At 31.8% G+C, this 16,144-nt stretch overlaps 1 protein-coding gene across 5 annotated transcripts in view; it reads left to right on the top strand.

The window, feature by feature from the left end:
• Positions 1–16,144, top strand: part of LOC111050628 (NAD kinase) — a 97,303-nt gene that overhangs the window by 21,584 nt on the left and 59,575 nt on the right. The window lies entirely within an intron of this gene.

The raw sequence follows: 16,144 nt of genomic DNA on the forward strand, positions 1-16,144 counted from the left end.
AGGATCACTTTATGTGTGAACAGACAGTTGTCTCTTTGAATAATTTCAATGACGAATGTCGTGTTAGTGGAACATAGCATTATTTTATTGCTATTCAAATCCTATATCAAAAATCAATATTACTTTTCAAATTGTGTCGGTCCTGGCTGATATATAACAGTCGTGATGTTCATTGATATACTAAATTATCATATATTCAGGCAAGATGGACTTCCGTCAAGGACTCCCCACCAATAAGAGTAATATGAATGTTATAAATATTCTTTGTTTAAAACATTCGTTATATCACTATTTATGTTGCATTACATCCAATCATTTAATAAAAACTATTAATGGGTCTACTAAAATTCTAAGCAGTGAAAATGATCCTAAATAATATGATTTTTATCATAGAACCCGAACCATTCTCCATGTGCCGTTTTCTTTATCTTTAGTATAAACATACTCTAAACCATCCCAAGATGAAGTATTCAATAACCATTACTCAACTTACTTTGTCTAAATATTTAGGCCTACAGTTGGTTTTGAAACACCTATTTCAATATTCTCACCAAATTATTTGAAGTCAAAGAACACACAACAGATTTGAAACTGAAGCTCTGTAGATAACATCGGATACACAATCATGTCACTCTCTACCTGCACAGTTTTGGTTTAGCAACTCTAATTTGACAATGATAACTTTGCTAGAATTATTCCAATATTTTGTTAGCATGTAACTGGGTATTCTATTATTATAATAAAAGTACTGTGTATTATTACTGTGTTTGTTTTGTTATACAATTATAACTTATATTAGTATTGCACAAGGAACTAGGAGTATTATAAAACAGCAATACTACTCAACCATTAGGTATCTAACAGTTGCTTGTAGTAATTAACTACACGTAGGTTAATTGTGTCAAATTTATTCTCATGTATGTTATGTTACATTATGTTGGTTATCATCTGATGTGAATGTTTTAATTGTTGTTCGTATTGTGGATTGTAAGTAAAATGAGGGCATCAAAAAGTAAAGAAGATTGTTCATTTCACATAATGCATGTGGTCTATAACATGGCATGATGACTATGTGATAACTTTATTATTTGATTGTTTTATTATTTCACCCACCTATAACAATTCATTGTATTGTAGAATTTTTCATAATGAAATTATCTGGAGTCAAGTGAATGAAGTGAATTTTCACAAATATAATTGTTCATAAATCGTAAATTTAATGAATTGAGATTAGATGAATTGTGAATTATGTAAATGTTTCTTTGTAGTTGAAGTGAAAGTTATTTATTTTACAGGCATTTATTTTGGTATCGTGATTATAACAATACTACCTGTATCAAATCAAATACTATTATTACGGTTGTTCTACTGAGAGAATTATAATAGAAGAAAAGTACAAATATAAAAACCGAAGCGCGCGCTTCAAGCTTTCCTTTGCAGGAACTTCCATTTCTGCTAGTAGTTTCTGATTTCTCTCCTAGGCTGCGCTTGCTTGTAACGACTTACTTCAGTGATTGTAGGCATGAGAAGTTTAATTTGCTTAGTCGTTGCTAGATGGCAGTTCTGTTCCAAACAGAAAAACAATTGAATAGAGTTATATATAGAGCGGTCCACGTTATAATGACAGTATTTGTTCAACTTTGATTTTGCTGTCCTAGTTTATCATTCGACAAAGCCGGTGGTACTATCCTTTTCTAGGTCCACAACGATGCCAATTATGTTTTTGACAGTGTAGAAATATAATTAATTAATGCAGAGAATCGGTATCGCTATTCTTCTATCTTTATCTACTGCCATTATAACGTGGACCTCACTATAGCTACATTTATAGTGATGTCCACGTTATAATGGCAGTGGAGAAAGATTGAACTGCGTTGCCGATTTTCTGCCTTGTCATTGCCTTCTTAAGAAGATAGGTGATACTGGTATTTCTGATGTAGGCCTATTATTATTCAAGTTTCAAATAATCAATTATATTTCATTCATCAAGAACATATACCGTTTTTTCTAGTGATTAATTAATACATATTTATAATTGAGATCAAATAAATATTTTGCCAATTCATTATATTTCTGCATTGTTTAAAACGATTTTGAAATGTTATGGGGAAAGAAAGGATAGCGCTATCTGCTTTGTCGAATGATAGACAAGGAAAACAACACCATTTATAATATAATCAAATACTGCCATTATAGCCTAACTTAGACCTCACTATAATGCATTTATTTTGAATTTTCTGCATCGAGCTACTTTTGTACCATCTGCAACTGAACAATATTGAAAGATGTATCTTATTGAACTGTTTACCGTATATCATGTTCAGAAAACTTCAGTAATTTAATTTTTACTGCAAATATGAAACATATTGCTTTCATCTAAAACTCTATATCAAGAAATTGGATTAATAACAAAGCCTTAAATAAAAAAACACAGATATGTTTGTGTTCCTCCAATACCTATGTCTATGATAAGCTTAGCTTGTGAAAAATATTATAGTTAACATCTCAAAAAACAATAGGCTAATATTATTTCTAGTGCTATATTAGTGGATGTGAATTTTTTACATTGGAGAACTTAATTGAATTTTCATTTATGCTATTATTATTAGTTTGTATATTACTACCTTTATTCGTTTTCAAAAGCTATTCAACTGTTTCATGGTCTCATGAAAAGTTTAATACCTGATATCACCAATTTTTCTCAAATCATTCTTTCCAAAATAGATCCAAGTTAGGATCTTCTACAAAATCACATAGCATTGAAATTTCACAAAACGTTGGTTAAAACGATGGCCGTGGTAAACCCAATGAAAATTGGAAATTTATTCATTTACTTTGTATAATATCTATATTGTCCATATTTATAATTGTTCCATTTTTTATATCATGCTTAGGCTTTTATATAAGTATAATTATTTTTTTTACTGACATGGTTAGCTGTTGATATAGCTTAAAACCATTTGTTATTATTTCAAGTTGGCAACTATGTCGCCTATTTTCATATTCTCTGAGAGTGGATTAAGGATTTCATCACAGTATCTCAAATATTTTATAAAAAATCGTTGATGGAGAAATAGGTCATCTTTTATAGAATATATTATTATGATAGTCCAATTGGACTCATAAGTTTCGATTCCCTATTAAGATTAATTTCCAATTCCCTATAAGGGGAAATCAACTCTTTTAAAAAGTGGATCAACGATCTTTGTCAACGCTTTTTTAAATATTTGAATGTGGAATGTGTTAAATAAATTTAACTTGTAGCAATATAAGAATGTGAAACTTTTAAACAGGGATTATTGGTAATTGAAGTTCAAATCAGAAAATAAGATTTGCAACTTGTAACGATATAAGAATCAAGATAATTGAAACAATTCAAACTTAAATTACATCATATGAGACTTATAAAACTTATTAACTTATAAAAGTGTAAAAACTGTAGTAGAAGGGATTGAGGAACATCAGTGAGTCATAAAACAATGGTGACTGAACGACCTAGAGTGCCACTGTCTGTCTTACAGGAAGCATTTTGGATAAGAGGTGATTTTGTGAGGTGGAGCTCAGTCTCGAACAATGGCCTCGTTTCTGGTGTATCGTGTCACTTGCGGCCTGATTGGATAGCTTCAACTACTCGTACCTTATGATTACATCAACACCTACACCTATGTCAATTATTGGCCTTTAAGAGTCAGTTGTGATTGTTCAAATGTAGAAATTGATATAGGAGTAAAGGCAACATCAATATTCGTCGACATGGTGCTGATTGAATTATTTCTCCACTCAATTCTCACTTGAAATTCCTACTCATTTTTGGCAGTCAATCATCAGCTCAAGATTTAATCCATTTTAGATGAGATATGTGGCCCACATACATACATTTAAAACTACTTCCTTGTCTTTGAAGATTTGAGAATATCTGTGAAAATTGAAGTGATTTCAGATCTCATTCAAGTTGGTCAAACGAGATCATGTTGATATCGATTAATAAACCAATCATCGACTGTAAAGAAACTTACTCGGAATCATCATAATCAGAAATATTAATCAATTTGCTAACACCCATCAATACTAATAATAATTGATTTGTGAATATTTTAGGATATTCGTGCATCTTTTACATTATAACTTTTATTATTTTGTACGATTGTCTGGGATTAAAATGATGCATTGGAGGTAACATCGTTTTATGACACATATAACATTCTGTAAATATAAATACTGCATGCTCTAATCTTAGTGGGACGATCAAAGAATCAGTAATTAGTGGACAAAGTGCTTAAGGAAGTGTTTAATAGCCTAATCCTGGAAAATTCAAGAAATCTGAATACTATTTTCACAATAACCTGTAAAGATGTTACATTAATCACTCACCAAACCCTGAATTTTTTTCATATGAATGATTATTATTCTAAACAATTTACATGTTTCTAATTTTTTATGATTAGGTTTATTTGATCAAGTCTCATTTTCAAAATTAAGTTCGTTGTATTTGTATGTTTCCTTGTGAATATACGTATGAAAATAGCTACTTATTCATAGAAAGTTGTTGTAAATTGTTTATATTTTATATAAATTCAAAACTAACACCATAGTACCCTTTTGAGAACTTGGAACTTGTTCCCTTGGAACTTGGAACAAACGTTCTCAAAAGGGTACTAAGGTACACAAGTTTTAAGGTATACTAAGGTTTTACAAATAAAAAATTAAGAAGCCCTGATGTGAGTTTTTGGAAGATTCAAAACTGTTTGCATGAATGTAAAATTGATTTACAATACGGGACAAAAGTTTCTTTGTTCGATGTATTTTTTTTTACTTTGTTTTAACTATTTTACAATATCTTACTTATTCGATTATGTGAAAACTGTAAAATTTTCAAGTAGCACATAAATGTAATAATCATATCTTCATTGTTTGGATATCCTTCAATGAGAGTGAAATCCAAATAATAAGATTAGATCTAATTACTGGGATAATTCATCACCCATTAATAAAACGTAATGTCTTATTACAACACAAACTGAGATTCCTTAAAAAATAGGATAAGAAGGGCATTTTTCAAATTTCAGTTGAGTATCTCCTTGAGACTCTCCTCTGATACATTAATAACTATGTTTGGTTCAATTATTTTAGGATAAAAATGTAGAAAATTGCCAAGTAACAAGAAAATTCTGAAAATTTCGGTTATGCCGACAAAAATTGTCAAGTTCTTGTCGAGAGATAGTAATAGTATGAATTCGAATCTAATTTATTATTTTACTGTTTCAGGTAATTATAAATACTCAATATGACTCCCAATCGGTAGCAGTCTACATTAAACCAGTTTTAGGTTCTCAAAGCTATGGCGAGCTATCACTAACAATCGTAAGTACTTAATCACTTCTGTATTGTTAACTCATACACTGTATTTATAGACACTTCAACTTGCACTGCATCTTCCTTTTAAATTCAAGATCCAAACAAGTCATTCTTAGGGATAGTATGTAAAATAGTGGAACATGATTTTCATTCTGAATGTATGATTATGATAAGCCTACTACAAATAAATAATATCATTAAATCTATCGTAGCTCTTTTGAAAAAAATGGGAAGAATACAATATTATAAGTGAGTTTTCTATTTGAAAATGCAACTATGAAAAGGATAACTTTCAGTACAGTAGTAAATATTAATCAATTAAAAGCAAACTAATAAGTTTTGGCATTGTTCAAGTGATCTTGATAAGTTTCTGGGAGGTGACTGAAAAAAACATTTTGAAAGTAAAGCACAAAAAGTCTTTTATCGTTCAAACGCTGAAAATAATAGTTCCTATAAAAACCACAACTATTTATCTATTTAATCATTCAGAATTACACAACTTTCAGAAGAGTACCTCAGGCTTACGCCAAAAACGGTTCCAATTCTAATTTATACAGCAGTCCAAATATAGCTATCAAGTGAATATTAAAACAGTATTCGCAATAATTAATTTAATTTCCATTATCATCTGGACTGACTATTTTTATAACTAATTTAGTTTGGTGGATGTATTCTACGAAGGATAGGCTTATAGATTTCTCTTCCTTGTTGATTGATTAGCCTTCTATAGGACAAACTCATGGGTGTTTGCGTGTACATGGAAAGTCCTCCGTTTAGTTGCATCCAGTCATTACTGGCCTCCAACGGCTATCTGTATTTGGGTTTTAGCTTTTTAGGTCTACGAATGCTTGTTTGTGGAACTCCATATCAGTCTACATGAGGTAGAGTCGAATGAGAACTAGTATATACTTCAAATACTGAATAGTAACTAGAATACTGCAACTTGATTAATCATGAAGAAATGCGGATGTGACGAGATAAATCCTTACCGGTTCAATTGATTTTAGAATCTTATAATGCTTATCATACATTACACAGTCATTTCATGCAGAAATTATGAGTTTTCACATGCTATTGCATGATGTGGTGCTCAACTGCTGTACACTGAATTTCTGTGTAAATAATATGTATAAGAATAATTATTATTAAAGGATCGAACACTCTTTACCTATCTTTCAATTTTTCAATTGTTTGCCATTGCGCTATAAATATGTTTTCAAAGTCTTAACATCCTTTTACATGTTATCAGGCAATCGAAGTCGGCAAATGTTCGAGAATGATAATGTATACAGAACTAGAAGAGTAGTAGAAAATTTAGCTAGACACCCCAGGGTGTATAACACTTTTCTTCAGAAATCCTTTGTCTTTTTGGGGCCAAAATTTTCCAACTATCTACCTGATTATATAAGAAATATTGAGAACAAAGTACTTTTGAAAAAACAAATATCAAAATGGCTTACTGGATGTCTGCCTGAAACTATTGAGAGTTATTTTTCTGTAATTATCTGATTCCCATTCTATTATAATACTTCTTTTACCTTTTTCGCACATATCAACTTGGAAGAGAAAGATGTGTGAGTGTGTGTGTGAATGTAGCGTAGCATTAAAAACTTTTTTTCACTGACCTCCTACTTGCATACAAATTGAGAATAATTTAGCAAGTAATATTTTTATTTTAACAGGAAGTAACTGTAAGTTTATATCTGTAAAGAAGTTTATATCTTTATTTCACTGAGTTGTGTTTTTTGTCAAAATAAAAAATGATTTGATTTGATTTGATTATATTAAACGAAAATTCAAATTAAATCAACTTCATTATTTGAATAAATGCAATTTATCATTAATTTCCTATATGTACAGCGTTGGGCAATGAAGTATGAAGGATTTGGAATATCTGTTACATATTTATATATGTAACATCTGTTATATGTATATATGGAATATCTGTTATATATTTTTAACGAAACTCATTTGTTCCTTTTATTGGGTAGCCTACCTCTAATAATACCATTTTCATAATCAGAGAGGAAAGACTTGTAGTCAAATTGGTTATTTACTGAAAATTGCATCATTAAAATGGCGTCCATTTTTTGTTTCCTGTAGAAGTTGTGAGAAGTTGATGACAGGGGGAGGTGACCACAGGGGGAGGTCACAGTGTTGACTACTGACGAGATTTTTAGGGGGGTAGGAGCTGCATTTTTTAAATTTCAGGGGGATTGCGTCCTTAGGATTGGAAGGGTGGGCGCCTCTCAAACTTTATAAAATTCCTGCTTTACAAAAATACCGATATATACTTATCCATATGTACAAAATAGTTATCTTTAAAATGATATTTATTTTATTTGCACTCAGGCAGATTTCAAGATTAAGTACTGGAAAAACTCTCTCGACATGTACATCATAATGTCGCATATTCGGTATGCAATATTGGTATGGGGCGGCTCCAGTCTCCAAAATTTAGATAGATTTTTTTGAATTCAAAAGAGAACTGTGAGAGCAATAAAAGGTCTTGAGCCATTAGAGAGTATTTTAAAGATCTAGGATTACTAACAGTGCCTCCTCTGTATATTTTCGAAGTGATTATGTATATAAGAGATGAAAAGTTTATAAGAAACTATGATATACATAATTATGACACAAGAAATAAGAGTAAATTTTCTACACAATACCACAGGACAGCTCAGTATGAGAAAGAGCCTTCTTATATGGGTATTAAATTAATGAGTAAACTGCCGTCAGCTTTGAGAGAAAATGAGAATAAGGATATTTTCAATAAGCTATTGAAAAAATATCTAGCAAAAGGGGAATACCTTAGTATTCAAGAATTTAGGGATTGAGAATGAAGCTTTTGGTAGGGTTAAATTTTGTAAAGTACATTGTAGGATGTGATGTATATATGTTTATTTGTATTCTTTTATTTTTTGGACAAATAGCCCTTCTTGACGATTTTCTATACTCTGTCAAGAGTCTTGTGCCGAGCACTGTTTTTAATTCAGGCCTTTTCCCAAGTTATAAAAGTAAATTCAAAACGCAAAGGCTAGAGCCATTATTGTAAGTGGGTTAGCGAAATAAATTATTTTCTCTCTCTATTATGAACAGCCATGACTTCGAGTTTCCCAGGATAGATATTTAAAAATTGTGGCTCCGAGTCGTCGAGGAATGTAGATTATGGAATTATTTCTCAAACATAGCCTTCCTGTCGCGACATAGAGTGCGATAAGGAGTAAAACAGCAATATATTAAAATTTTAACAAGATAATGATTTTGCAGTTACTATTTGGTCCTAAGGCTCTAGAAGCCACGCGACGATTGGTCAAATTGATTCCCTTCGCCCAATAGGAGACCTGTTTCTAAATACAGTAGTGGGGCAATTCCCCAGCCGAGAGACCAGATTAAGTTTCGGAGGACATTTTGCTAGGAGCACTACGAGAGTGAAGATGTAGTCATTTTGTTTCGCCCTTTTTGGGTAAGTTTATATCATTAGTTAATGTAGGAGCTAGTTTTATTTTCATTAAAGTTTAAATTTTCTAGTAGTGCCATGTCCTGAAAAGTTTAATTGTGTTTCTTCATCATGTACGAATAATTGTTCCTTCAAATAACCGCTAAGAGGTTCATGTGTGACACCAAACCAACTTCATGTACCACCCCTTTGGTTCCGCAACCTTATGAAACAACGCTTCAAGACACCCGTTCAGATGACAGGTCTTGGAACGTAAGATGACGTCACCATCAAGCCAAATTCAACCGGTAAAAGTTCACCGCCAAAAACAAGGTACCATAACCTCGACGATAAAGCAACGTACAGACCAACGAAAGTGCAGTGTAGTGAAACAAAAGGTTCATTCAAGAATGTCAATCAAAAGTGGGGATTTGAAATTTATGAAATGGGTTATTATCGACGAAAATTGGGTTCAACGGGGTTTTCTTTCTCGAGTTTTTGCATTTAAATTAAATTGTTATTTTATGACTGATATTGTTTGGTTTTGTGACGTATTTCTATCCAAACGAGGGATGGTAATGCGCCCCCAAATCAGATGAAGAATGTCAAAGTAACATGGAATTGTTGTTTCCTTTGTCCGATTTTTGTTGCCATTGTTTATTGAAGTTGTTTGTATTTTTCAATTATTTCAAAGTGTAGTGTTAGTTTATAGTAGAAACCTATTAAATCAGGCATGGCAAGATTAATTGAAGTATTCTTGAGCCCGTTCACCTGCATGAATTAAGTACGGTATAGACTCAGGTATTTTCTAGATGTGTCGGCCTACTTTTAAAATTCTAAAAATTTTCTTCAAAATTATCTTTTAAAAGGCCAGGCACAGTCTCCAGGAAGAAAATTTAATTAAAATCAAATTGAAAGAGAAGAAAACAGGCGATCCCTTTAATATTCCTCTTCCAAATTTAGATTAATATCAGTTCGAAATCAGGTTGTCATTTTCACTTTTCACTCCACATCAAAACTTTCTGTCCAAAAATATTAGTATTTCAAATTTAGTATCTATTGTCTATGGACAATAATAATAATGAAATAACACCAACCTTGTAATATTGTAATCATTGCGTTAGAAATTGCAATCCATATCTGTCAATTCAGCAAAGCAAGACGGCCCATGTAATCTACATACTTCTGATTGCGTATCACCAATTTAACCATTCAAAAAAGGAACTTGTCTAGAAATACAATTAAACTGTAATTGGAAAGGCAATTCTAAAGCCACTCCAATTATATGAGATCAGGTTATTCAATCACTTTTGTTATTGAAAATAATGAGCCTTTCATGATTATGAACAGTAATGTGGAGCTTCTTCATTCTTTCATGTTCCTTTTAAATTTTAAGAACATTCTAATTTCATCTACCGATTTTGTTCACGTTTTTAGAGGTTAATGCTTCTGCTCTCAAGGCATTTGTGTCGCAAACGTAATTTGGCGATGATTAGCACTTTGTGGATGGAAAAATTGCATTTAGAGTTCTTGACTCCTGGTTTTAGAATAGCTTATAGTTTGGCCTTGTCAGTATTGTCATCTGTCTCATTATCTTTGAAGATTTTTAGCGTGTTTTGTTGTAATATTCAGACCTTAGAAGCTCAAATGGACTTGCGTTGATGCATTACATTGAGTGAATGAATACGCTGTGAACTTCTTTTGTAGTGCAAAGTACAATATCGTCAAGGTATGATGGTTTCATGTGTTAGGAAGTTGAAGAGTTCCTACCATAGAATAGAACAATCTTAAGTTTTCTCTAGTTCCTACTGAATTATTAGAGCAAATAATCCTTAAAATATCCCTCATATTGATATCCTCTCATTAATCGTGATAGAAATTGAAAAGAAATAACAGAATATTTGTGAATAATTTAAAATTATAAAACTTGATACAAGTGAGTTTTATCTGCATTTATTGCTGAGAAAGAGAGTACGTGAGACCCTATTTTTTCTACTGAATGCTCTTTCACTCAAAGAACCTCCTCACAGTTTTTACTGTAATATGAAATTTGAAATGTAATGAAACACCTTCGAATAGACTTGAGATTACAACTTATCTTTCTATATCATGACGATTCATCATAATTTCCAGTATAATTTATTTAGAATTTGACAATACATATCTCTGACATGCTGAACATTTTTAACTTCATCATCTACACTTCAGGGAATGGATTTAGTGAGTAACCTGTCCCAGTACCTACCAATTTCTTCCTCGGCCTCCCCACGTATTTTCCCCTGTAGGTTTATAATATTAAGCCTCTAGAGAAATTCTTCCGGAAGGCTTTCTTCTAAAATGGTTACACCAGTTTACTCCATTTATTATTATCCTATGATGTAGAGGGGTAACAGATGAAACTCTTTGTATTTCCTAATTTGTGATTCTGTCCGTCCTGGTGCAACCAAACACACTCCTCAGAAACCTCATTTCTGCAGCTTGAATTCTGCTAATTGCTAAAAAAACTCTTCTAGTGTGAATCCAATTTTCAATTTCATAATGGAGAGTTGAATAATGAATAGTTCACTGTGAATAGTTATTTTGTTATAAAATTTCATTCAAGTGTCTTATCTAGTTTTTTGAGATTCCTGTTAATATTGTCACAATTCTCTAAAATGTTGATAGTTTTCAACTTACTGTACAGCATTAAAAAAAAAATATGAATAGGCCTAGTGGAATAATGTCAAGTATCATGCAATAATAATTATTGTATTTTGAAAATTCATCTACTCCACCTGGAAATTGTGATCAAAAAAATAGAATATTTGTTAATATAATTACTAGGTATCAGTGCTAGGAAAATATTCAATGTGTGATTGATATCTATATTCTGTCTTCCTAAACCACATAATTATAATTTATAAATAAATAAATAACATCATAATATTTCTCCAACATTGGTAGGAAATTCAGAATTATTTTAGCGATAGCACAGAAAATGTGTGTATTATCTTATGCATAATTATAATAATCATTTAGAGCTGTTATCTTGAGACGTGCAGGCTGAAGGAGTTCAGTGATCGCAATTTTAGCGCTTCCAAATTTGATAATAATATTTTGAGGTTACTGATTAAACACGAAAATAAGTGTCAATTTCTATCAAATCTAATATCTTTATAAGTCTGTTTATCTTCTCACCTTCCCTTTCCTGAAAGTTTGACGAGATGAAATAATATCTTAAGACCCGTATGCAGATACTCCGTTTAAACGGAGGAATGTCAGCTGTTCGATTTAACCCCGAATGGAACACATTATGATGAATGCAACCATATCAACAAGTAAACGTGGTTTAGCGTTGAACGTAGATGGTGCATATGATCTTAAAAAGGTTAAGCTTTTTATACAAAATATCTGGGACAGAGCTTCGCTCTGGAGTACAAAAGCATAAAAAAATTTATTACGATTAATTTATTATAAGAAATTATAATAATATGCATAGTTCATTCATAAATGTTCTATCTAATCACAATGAATTGAGTTTAATTCCCAGAGGAATGCGAAAATTTCTCTCACAAAGGCCCGGTTGCACAAAATACGGTTAAATTTCAATCATGAATAATTTCACGTGAACCAAATCAGAGAAGATCATTTCAAAAAGATGGTACTACTGGAATTGATTAGGATTAAAAATAACCCGGCTTTTTTCAACCAGCACTAAGTACCTGATTGAATGATTACAAAAATTCAACAGCTGAGTCATAATTTTGACAAAGTCCCACACACATGAACTCGCTCACTCACTCCCATCACCAACGGACGACGAAATATATTATCAGCTGCTTTTCCAAGGATGAATAATAATTATCCTTTTAACGTCCTTCAGCGAGTTTTCCCAGGGATGAGACCTAGTGCAATCGAATTTTCATATTATAAACCTACTATGTTCTGAATTTGGTGAGAATCGTTAGAGCCGTTTCTAGATCCGGTAAAATACTAACATATAAACAGAAATTGCTCGTTTAATAGAATAGGATAAAGTAATGTGGCGTTGTAAGCCAGAATTGCACGTAGCTGAACAATTATTGTGAACTGTCTTACCAGGGCTATTCACGATTAGTTGGAAATGTAAATTTTTCAAAGAAAAAGCTATCTTTCTGTTTCTCATGCTTTTAAAATTTATTAGACTTGAAAGTCTTTCATTTTTCTGTTAAAAGATCCATGTCTAAACGTTTTGATTGAAAAAACACAGAGTTTAAAATTGATATTTCTTTCCTATTTAAGATTTCATTGGAAAATCAATTGACCAAATAATTATATATCCAATAGTGCATGTCATGTCACACCTAGAATATAAATTATTATTATTGAATGAAAAAGACTAAGAAATTGTCAAAAAAACACTGAATTATTGATTATTAGAAAGACCGGTTTCGGTTACTACACCATTGTCAATCTCTGATAAACTCAGTGGTTTTTTGACAATTTCTTAGTATTTTTCATTCAATATGAATAATTACCACAATATCAACTTCTCAACTACACAAAAAGTATTATTATTATAACTCACAAGTATAATAAATTCAAATATTTTTGTGAACTATCCCTGAATACCGTATCTTTCTCTGTGAAAACAACTTTGGTTCACAACTATTGAAAAGATCACATGAAAAATCTTTAATCATGTTATTCTAAATATTAGCCAACGAATATCTCCCATAAACTAATCAAATTTGAAACTGGAACTTCATCATAGTTGTAGTTATGAGTTGTTACAACTTTTGCCGACAGATAGCGCATAGCGCTGTCGGCGGTGAACTGTGATTACAAGCCAGCTGTTCACTTCTTAGGTTATGTCGTAACACATTGTTACTAGTCACGAACGTTTTTTAAGCTATTTTATTTGCAGTCTTTATAAAAATGTAGTTGGAGGAAAAATTTTGTGTACATCACGAGTGAAAAATGCTTTTTCACCCTCTGATAAATAATTGTTATCAATGTTTCTCCTCTGGGAGAAAAAGCGGTATTTTTCACTCTAGATATACAAATAACTATTAAACTCTATTCAATTAAAATAATTCCAATTAGAAATAAGTGTTGATGCATATTGTTCAACAGTTCAATGTCAGGGGCTGCATTCTTTTTCAAAAGGAGTTCTTGATTGACCGTTGTAATCAATCTCTACTACGTCACAAACTCAGCTGTTTTGAATACTTGCAAGTTTGTAATGCGGAAAACTGCCACAACCTGTGGGAATGACGTCTTTGAAGCAACTAAAACGAGTCAGGTCAGGATACAAATCTCAATGATGATACGAGAACTTGACACAAATCAGGGGCGGTCACAGGAGACATGCTGCATTCGATATACGAAATTTGCCACTTAATTTTCCTGTTCTTGGAAAAGGGGTTTGCATTAATACTACGACAACTGGATTTCTTGCAAATTTTCAAGATCATGGAAAATAAATAATGCTCTTGATGACTAAGATTCTGAAAAAGCTCTTTAGCTCTAGAATGTAATATATTTCTATTGAATATATTCATGTCATAACTTTAGAGTTTGGTTTTTGCATGTATTCACTGACTTGCTTATCTTACTTACTCATAAATTATCAATATTGGGGGATCGAGCTTTGCTCTGGAGTGTAAAAGCATAGAAAATTTGTAACCAAAGATTGAATTTATAGTTTATATTTATTTATTCATGTTCTCAGTTGTTCAATTATTTTCACAGTTATATGAGGAGGCACAACAGGCTTACGCCCAAAACTGTCCCTTTTTAAATTTATACTATAGTCCAAAACAAAATCTAGGTTAAGCTACTATCACTCATTAAAATAACAATTTATTCACACTTCAAAAAACAAACACATCATCAATATTACAAATAGATATACTATGGATTCGATTTAGAATTATGTACTATGTTTGCTAAGATATTTGTTAATATTGTACTATTCTACACTAACAGCATCTAGTTACTATTTTGAACTTTCTGAAGTAAACATGTTTTCTAAAAAAAAGAGAAATAAACTAAAATAATTTTCTCTTGCTGAATTTTTCTTCTCGTGAGATCAGCTGGATGATCCCACACATGCACTCGTTCACTCTCTTCCATTACGGTGTCGACAGACGACAAAATTTCCAGCTGTTTTTCCAAGGACGTATTTATCCTTTTAATGTCCTTCAGCGAGTTATCTCAGGGTTGAGACCTAGTGCAATCGAATCTTCATATCATAAACATACTTTCTACCAGATTTCGTGAGAATCGTTAGAGCCGTTTTCGAGATCCGGTCACATACAGATATATATGTAAACATAAAAGCATCTAAACATAATATCGGGGACCGAGCTTCGCTCTGGAGTACAAAAGCATAAAACATTTATTACGAAAGAAGAAATTATAATTACATTCATACAGAAATGTTCTATCCAATCACAGTAAATTGAGATTAATTCCCAGAGGAATGCAACATTTCCCTCACAAAGGTCCAGTTGCACAAAAGCCAGTTAAATTTTAATCCTGATTAGCTTCACGTGAACCAAATCAGAGAAGACCATTTCAAAAAGATGAATGTAGTGGAATTAATCAGGATTGAAAATAACCCGGCTTTTTTGCAACCGGCACTAAGTACCTGATTGAATGATTACAAAAGTACAACAGCTGAGTCATAATTTTGACACAGTCCCACACACATGAACTCGCTCACTCACTTCCATCACCAACAGACAACGAAATAATTATTATCAGCTGCTTTTCCAAGGATCAATAATAATTATCCTTTTAATGTCCTTCAGCGAGCTTTCCCAGGGATGAGACCTAGTACAATCGTATCTTTATATTATAAGCCTACTATGTTCTGAATTTCGTGAGTATCGTTAGAGCCGTTTTCGAGATCCGGTGAAATACAAACATATAAACATCTAAACATCTAAGCATATAAACAGAAGTTGCTTGTTTAATAGTGTAGGATAAACAGAAATTGCTCGTTTAATAGTATAGGATTACCAGAATAAATTTAAATGGTTTGGTAAAATCTAGACCCAAATTTTTATTCAAATTACAGTAATTCATTGTCAATTTTGAATGAGTTTGCTTTTCAACGATTGTTTTGATTGATATAGCTTCGATTTATTTATAGTATTGATGATTGGTTACTTGAAGTAATGGGATAAGTTTTCTGCCAACTATTTTTAGAGAATGAGCATTTTTAAACTTTTTTCTTTTGGAGCTTTTGTATTTTTTCAGTTTCTATTTAATTGCCTTGATTGATAAATGAAGAAATAACCAGCACTTTGTATTCAATTCACCCCTACACTCTTATAAATACTTTTCTCGATGACAATACATCAATAGAGTTATTGTTGATCT

The sequence above is a fragment of the Nilaparvata lugens genome, chromosome 1 (genome assembly GCF_014356525.2).
Source record: "Nilaparvata lugens isolate BPH chromosome 1, ASM1435652v1, whole genome shotgun sequence".
NCBI lineage: Eukaryota > Metazoa > Arthropoda > Insecta > Hemiptera > Delphacidae > Nilaparvata > Nilaparvata lugens.